The sequence below is a fragment of the Ochotona curzoniae genome, unplaced genomic scaffold, assembly GCF_017591425.1.
Source record: "Ochotona curzoniae isolate NIBS_2020 unplaced genomic scaffold, NIBS_Ocur_1.0 contig_2210, whole genome shotgun sequence".
In the NCBI taxonomy this organism is placed as follows: domain Eukaryota; kingdom Metazoa; phylum Chordata; class Mammalia; order Lagomorpha; family Ochotonidae; genus Ochotona; species Ochotona curzoniae.
The window spans coordinates 5,900,557-5,908,921 of NW_024465369.1; the positions used below are offsets into that span (position 1 = coordinate 5,900,557).

At 37.6% G+C, this 8,365-nt stretch overlaps 1 long non-coding RNA gene across 1 annotated transcript; it reads right to left on the reverse strand.

Moving 5' to 3' along the window:
* Positions 1-873: 873 nt before the first annotated feature.
* Positions 874-4,893, reverse strand: LOC121150845. Its single transcript, XR_005883031.1, has 3 exons — positions 4,786-4,893; positions 2,456-2,461; positions 874-886 (listed from the first exon to the last, which is right to left on the reverse strand). It is a non-coding gene; the product is annotated as an uncharacterized LOC121150845 (long non-coding RNA).
* Positions 4,894-8,365: the final 3,472 nt, after the last annotated feature.

The following is an 8,365-nucleotide window of genomic DNA, read 5'->3' on the forward strand; positions in this document are numbered from 1 at the left end:
GAGTAAAGATATATCAAGCGGAATGGAAGAAAATATTTGCAAGCCACTTGAATGACCAAGGATCATTATCCAAAATATATTAGCAACTCAAAAACCCTCAAAAACAAAAAAGCAAAATCTTGTTAACAAATGGGCAAAGGACCTAGTAGATATTTCTCAAAATAAAAAATACAAATGGCCAAAAAAGAAAAAAAAAGTGCTAAATATTGCTAGCCATCACGAAAATGAAAAATCAAAACCACACTGAGATATCACCTGTCCTCTGTTAGCATGGCTCTTACCAAAAAAGAGAACAATAAATACTGACAGGATGTGGGGAAAGGAAACCCCTTACGCATGATTGTTGGGAATGTAAATGGGAACCGCTGGGGGAAAGCAATATGGCTATTTACTTTAAAATCACAAACGTAACTGCCTTATGGCCCAGCAATCCCACTATCAGCAGATTCCAAAATGCATAAAAGCACTGTATCATAGAGATACGTGCTCCACAGTATTCAAAGCAGCACTGCTCACAAAGGCCAAAAATGTTGATCAATCAAGTTGTCCATCACCAGAAAAATGGATCAGGTTGGCACATATACACTGTGAGATATTACTCAGGTAACAAAGTCCTGTTGTTTCAGCAAGTACCATTCAAAAATTTTTCAATAAGATTATCAGATTTCTTCTTCGAGATCCTACAGTCCTGGAGAAATGGAGATGACATATTCAAAGTGCTAAAGGGGAAAATATAACAAACCAGAAATAATGTAACTGCAAAAACTGTCCATCAGAAATGAAGGAAAGTTAAAAATGAGTGAAAGCTGAGCCAGTTTATCACTACCATTAACAGAAAGGGATTTATTGAAATTGACTGAAAAGAACATTTGGATCCCCACCCTGTCTTGCAACAACCATCAGGGTCGCTCCAGAACACCCCCCTCAACACACACACACACACACACACACATTAGTATAGACAGGCAGAGAACAACATGGAAAGCTTAGAATCAGACAGGAAACAGTCAGCGTGGACTCACACATACCTTACTATCTAGGACACAAAGATTAGTTACTACTTACTAAGTTATTGAAGATTTCTCTGCACAACCCTCCTAAAACTGTTCTGCCCCTCAATTGTTGACATATGTCTTGTTAGAGTTATAAGCTGTTTAGACTATCCTAAAATCTGCAAAGTTCAGCAAAATTATGCTTCAACACTATAAGCTGCTAAATACTAAAATGAAAACAGACACGAGACAGCCGAATAGTACCCTATAGCCATTTTAATGTGTTTAGAAGCTGGTAGTATATAAACTAAAATTGAAATCTCAATGAAGTAGTCACAAAATGTGGTTAAGAACTTTCATTTTTTAACATATTGGTTACTTAATACCTTGTCAATTAATTCCATATTGTTGTTGATGTTATAATGTGGCTTTAAATTGATCAGGATGATACTCTGCCAGCTCTGCCTTCAGACCAGAGAAGGTCTCCCCAAGCAACTGTTGAATTATCTGGACAATAAGATGCTGGACTCCATGCTTGGTATATGCTTGCAATGAAAGAATCTTGACTGAATTTGAAATGTAATACAGCAAAAAGGTGAAGGAATCCACCATGGGGGGAGGGCTTCGGGAGGGGTTTGGGGAATCCCAGAGCCTATGAAACTGTGTCACATAATGAAATGTAATTAATAAAAATATATATTATATATTAAAAAAATAATTTAGAACTCATTAGCAAGTTTAGTATAGCTACAAAGTCAACATAGAAAAATAAGTCGTCTTGTATGCATTATCAACAAGTTAGTCAAGAGGAATTAAGAAAAAAATCATATGCAACAGTTAAAAATATTGATACTTGGGAATAAATATAATAAAAGAGATGGGAGCTATATAATGAAAAGTATAAAACGCTCATGAAAGAAGTCAAAGATTCAAATGAAAAGATATATTTATGAATTGAAAGAATTGTTAGTTTTTTCCCAAAGCACTGCATAGATCCAGCACAGTTTATGTTAAAAATTCCAACAACATATTTCATCGAAATAGAAAAAATGTTGCAGATACATGTGAAAAACCTGAGACAACAACAGTAATCTTCAAAAAACGAAAAAAAAAAAAGCTAGAGGTGTCATACTACTTGATTCTGAAATATACCATAAAACTACATCAATAAAATATACTCACGGTACAGAAACTCTCATAGGTCAATGAAAATAAATAGTCCAGAGATAAGTCCATGTATTTACACTCAATGTGTATTTTGAGAAGTTGCTAAGAACACACGATAGGAAAAGAACAAGCTCTTCAACGGTATTGGGACAAATGAATGTCCACATGCAGAACAGTGAAACCAGACCTTTAGTCCATGCAATATGTAAAATCAATTTTAAATGGATTAAGCACTTAAATGTAACACCTGAAAATATAAAATTACTGAAAAAAGAAATAAGGAAAAGCTCCATGACATCAAGCTAAGAGGCTCTTCCCGTACAGCTAAGTCGGCTATCTGATATGGGATTTATTGACAAAATATCTAAGGAATTTGTATAACTCAACAGTAAGAAAACAAACAACCTGATTTTAAAATGAACAAAGGATGTGAATAGTATTCAAAGTTAGACAAACTGTGAACAGGTATATAAAAGACGTTCAATATCACTAGTAATTATGGAAATGCAAATTAAAACTACAACCATACCACACTTTACTCACATTAGAATACCTAACATAAAGATGAAAGAAAAACAAGTCTGGGCAATGATGTGGAGGAAAGGGAACTCTAACGCACTGCTGGTAAGAACATAAAATAGTACAGCTATCATGGAATAGTAGGTCAGTTCCTCAAAGAGCTAAGAATAAAGCTACAATATGATCCAACAATCTGACTTCTTGCTACATATCCAAAAGAACTGAGGTCAATTTGTTAGAGGTGTGAGTATTATCACATCCATTGCAGCATAATCAAGGCATAGAATCCATCTTTCTCCAGATGAATGGATTTAAAAAGGGTGATAGAAACACTTCTTAGAAAGGAAATTCTGTCGTTTGTGACAACCTAGAACAACCTGGAGGATATTTTCGTAAGCAAAAGAAGTTAAATACAAAAAGACAAATATTATATGATCCTACTTACATAAGGAATCTAAAACAGTTGTGCTCATGGAAGTTGGGTAGAATTCTGGCTAACAGGGGCTGGATTGAAGGAAGGAATAGATGTTGGTCTCCCCTAAAAAAGAAAATTTCAGTTAGGTAGGTGCTAAACAGAAACAGTGAGCAATATAGTGACTGTAGTTGATTATCATGTTCTATGTCCTTGAAAATTGATGAGTGGGGCCCGGCGCGGTGGCGCAAGTGGTTAAGTCCTCGCCTTGCATGCCCAGGATCCCATATGGGCGCTGGTTCTAATCCCGGCAGCCCCACTTCCCTTCCAGCTCCCTGCCTGTGGCCCGGGAAAGCAGTCGAGGACGGCCCAAGGCTTTGGGACCCTGCACCCGCGTGGGAGACCCGGAAGAGGCTCCTGGCTTCGGGCCGGCATAGCATCGGCCCGTTGTGCTCACTTGGGGAGTGAATCATTGGACGGAAGATCTTCCTCTCTGTCTGTCCTCTCTGTATATCCGCCTTTCCAATAAAAAAATAATAAAAATAAATCTAAAAAAAAAAAAAAAAGAAAGTTGATGAGTGGATTTTATTTGTTCTTATCACAAAATAAACACAAAAAGTGAGATATATATAATTAGTTTGATCTAACACATTTGCAGTGTTTACATAATTTGCACATTTACATAACTTAAAATAATATGCTGTATTATATATTTAATGAATAATATAACTTTCATCCATCCTAAAATTAATGAATTAATTAGAAGCTACATAGAAAAATAAAAAATATTTTAAATGAATTTTTTAAATGGATAGCTGTGTAGGGAAAGATTATTTACTAGAAAAATGGGAAAGAGAAATGATGTGTGGATTTATAGGAAATAAATAACATCTATATAATTTTTAGTAAAAGGAAATAATGCTGAAGGGATATTTTTCAGATACCTCAAATATAAGCACAATTAAATGCATTGGATTTAGTTTACTAATTAAACTTTCCCAACTTATAAAGTCAATGTGCTACTCTTCAAAAATAGCTTTGATTCCACTGTAATATTTAAAATTCTAGCCTTTTTCTGTTACATTGTTAATAAAGTACTAGTTAATATAAACAGTGCAGTTTTAATTAAAATTAATCCTACTAATTTTAGAAATTGACTAAAAACAATTTTAAACTTGACACTGACACACTGAATGGGTACTACCGCTCATAGGAAAAAAATGAGAAGTTGATGATAAAGCTGTATTTATTTTTATATGATCCTGACATGTGCTTAAAAAGAGAAAAATAAAGGGAAAACCCACTCTAACAGATATAAATTCATAAAACCAAAAACATTAGGTAAAATGGAGCAACAGTTTGTGAAAAACTGGGTATTATCAACTATCAGTGCCTCGTTTGTTAGTTAATGAGGTGAGAAAAAACCCAAAGTGGTTCGTAATTCCACAAACTGATCATAATCAAATCATCAGTGTTAATTATGGAATTAAATGGATTATACCATGGAAATACAAATACATATAAAACCATTGCTTTTGCAGACTCGAATTTGCATTAGACATTAGCAAAAACTATAAAGACATGCAGAGGGATCCAAGAGTGTTCCTTAACAGGAAGTAATATGCACAGAGCAGGGGAGGGGGGCCCCAGAGTGGAGCAGGAGGACAGGAGGAGGCTTGTATACCAACCCAGAACATTCCCAGACCCTCACCAAGGAATATCAGTACAGGCACCCAGAACTATATCCCAACTGCCAAGGAGACCATGGCGAAATGGAGTACCCTTGTAGGCTGAAAACTCTGAGGTCATCCATTCCCTATTGAATCGCCCACATGGGATGGAAGAAGCCCAGATCCATCCTCACAGGATCTAATGTCATCAGAACAACAGCCAGGAGCCCTGAGCGGTCCTCAGAAATAGAAGAACAGTAAACTTTCTTCAGGATTTGGGAGGGGAGCTTTCTCTGGTCCTTACTTAGTTCCAACTTTGGATCCCCACCCTCTCTTGCAATGACCATCCAGGTCGCTCCGCACCACGCCCCTCCCCCCCCACCAAAAAAATTAGAACAGATAGACAGAGACCAATAAGGAAAGGTTAGAACCAGACAGGAAACAGTCAGCTTGCACTCACATATACTTTACTAGATAGGACACACAGATTAGTTACTCCTCACTAAGGTATTGAAGATTTCTCTGCATACCCCTCCTAAAACTGTTATGTGCCTCAACTATTAACATGTTAGAGTTATAAGCCTGTTTAGACTATCCTAAAATTCGCCAAGTTCAGTAAAAATCGCTTCAATACTATAAGCTGCTAAATATAAAAATGAAAACAGACATGAGACAGCTGAATAGTACCCTATAGCCATTTTAAGGTGTATAGCAACCAGTTGTGTATAAACTAAAATTGAAATCTCAATGAAGTAGTTACAGAATGTGGCTTAGAACTCACATTGTTTTAACATATTGATTACTCAATACCATGTCAATTAATTCCGTAATGTTGTAAATTGTTGTTAATATTGTCTTGTGGCTTTTCAAAGGAGGGGATGATATTCTGCCAGATCAAAGATGGTCTCCCAATGAAACTGTTGAATTTATCTGGACAACATGATGCTGGACTCTTTGCTTGGTACATGCTTTCAATGAAGGAATCAAGACTGGGTATCAACTGTACTACTGCAGCAATGTGGAGGAATCCACCATGGGGGGTGGGTTAGGGGAGGGGTTGGGGGAATTCCAGAGCCTATGAAACTGTGTCATAAAATGAAATTGTTTTAAAAAAAACTGCTTTTGTCCTCTGTCTGTGGTAGTGAATCTTGTTTTCTAAAACTAGTTGTGGTCCTAAAACATGACACTTTCTTTAGCAGAATTATCTCCTTCAAAAGAGTAAGGGCAAATGGGTTTGATAATTCCTAGGGGCAGGTGTTGTGACAAAAAGTTAAGCATGTGGTTGGGATGGCTGCATCGCATATTAGAATGCTGATATGGGTCCAGGTCAGCTTCTGGCTAGTACACCCAGGCAGGCAGCAGAACATGCCCCAAGTACCTGAACCTCAGTTGCCCATGGGCGAGAGCTAGATTGAGTCATGCAGTTTTGATTTTGGCCTGACCTAGCCCTGGCTCTTGTGGGCAATTGAGAAATTCATAAGCAGATGAAATATCTCTTTCTCACTCTCCCTGTGTGTGTGTGTCCTGATAGCTAATCCTGCATTTAAACTAGAGAATATAGAAATTTTTGAAAAGAATATAGAACTTACAAATTTCCTTGTTATGCAATCTATGAAAGAAATCACAAATTTGCTGACATATTACAGTTTGTAGACATCATATATATTGTCAGAGAAAAGTCATCAGTAAGAAAAATTCTTCTCTGATTATGTCAGAAATTTAGTTCCTCTTATTTAAATTTTTTTATTAATTACATTTCATTATGTGACACAGTTTCATAGGCTCTGGGATTCCCCCTACCCCTCCCCTAAACCTGCCCCCATGGTGGGTTCCCCCACCTTGTTGCAAGCATATTGCAAGCATATACCAAGCATGGAGTCCAGCATCTTATTGTCCAGATAAGTTCAACAGCTTCTTGGGGAGACCTTCTCTGGTCCCCGTTCAGCTGGTGGTTGCAATTGCTGGGTTGGTTCCATCTTGAGCCTGGACTTCCACTGGAATCAATGGGTGTTGTAGTCCGTCCTGGTTCTGCTCATCACTTACTCAGCCGTGACATCAACCACTGGGAGCTGTAGCCTAGTGGGAGCGATCCCCAATAACCCCACCTGGCCCACCCCTGCCCTGATTTGCCAGCATGTGTAGCAGCCTGGTTCAGTCTGCCCCATATCCCATTGGGCTCATGTAAATGTCAAAGGGGATTGGAGCTTAGTTCCATCCAACCAGCTCAACTGTCCAACCCTCACAGATGTAGTTGAGTGCCTCTCTGTCTAGCCAACACAACCCCTGTCTCTTATTTAAATTTATAATTTATTTTTCAATCCCTTAGCTATATTTTTAAGAACTAAATCAACTGTTTCCATTCTATAGTAACTATTACAAATATTCATTTGTTTTCATGGCATTAATAGATTTTTGTCTTATTAGACACTTAGATAAGAACATAACCTCAGAACCTCTTTTCCTCTTTTGTGTGACTACTAAGGTTTAATTGAATAAAGACGGTGCATGTTCCACTATTGCTAAGAATATAAAATTCTAAATTTTTTAAACTAAAACCAAATTTATTTTTCCTGAATATGGGATGATATGCTTTTACTTAACAAAGATTTATTTATTATTTACTTTTTATTGGAAAGGCAGATTTCCAGAGAGGAGGATAGACAGAGAAAGATTTTGCATCTTCCCGTTCATTCCCCAAGTGGCCGCAATGGCCAGAGTTGAGCCAATCCAAAGGCAGGAGCGCAGGACTTCTTCCAGGTCTCCCACATGGGTGTAGGGTCCCAAGGCTTTGCGCCATCCTTGACTGCTTTTCCAGGTCACAAGCAGGGAGCTGGATGGGAAGTGGGGTAAGTGGGACATGAACCATCACCCACACTGGATTCCTGGGGTGCAAGGCAAGAATTTAGCCCCTAGGCCACCACATTGGAAAAGTATGGTACATTCTTATTCTGACAAATTTGGAAAGCACAAAAACAGTATAGCTAAAAAAATTAAAAGTATCAGTATGGCTTCATAAACAAAAGGCAACTACACAAAATTTGTATTCCTTCACCCTCTCTATATCCAAATTTAAATAGTTAAAATCATAAAAATATGCCAAAAATCACTTTCATTTCAAATGATTAAAAATAAGCATATCCCATAGCCTATTTGGCTGATTATCATTATACAGAATTGGCTCACTCATAGTTTGGTTTTACTGTTACATTTTGGATAGATCTTTTAGGAACTCTTTAGTTTTTTTTTGCTATTACATCATGAAAAGCATCTTGGGTAGAATGAAATAGTTATGAAGGTTTCAGACACAAGTTTTCTTTTAAAGATTTATTTACTTTTTTTGGAAAGTCAGAGAGACAGAGAGGAAGATCTTTAGGCCATTGATTCACTCCTCAAGCAACCACAACAGCCGGAGCTGCACCAATCCAAAGCCAGGAGCCAGGAGCTGTTCTGGTTCTCCCACATGGGTTCAAGGTCCCAAGGTTTTGGGCCCTCCTTGACTGCTTTTCCAGGCCTCAAGAAGGGAAATGGATTGGAAGCAGGGCTGCCAGGATTAGAACTGGCTCCCGTATGGGATCCCAGCACTTATGAGGCAAGAACTTTAACCG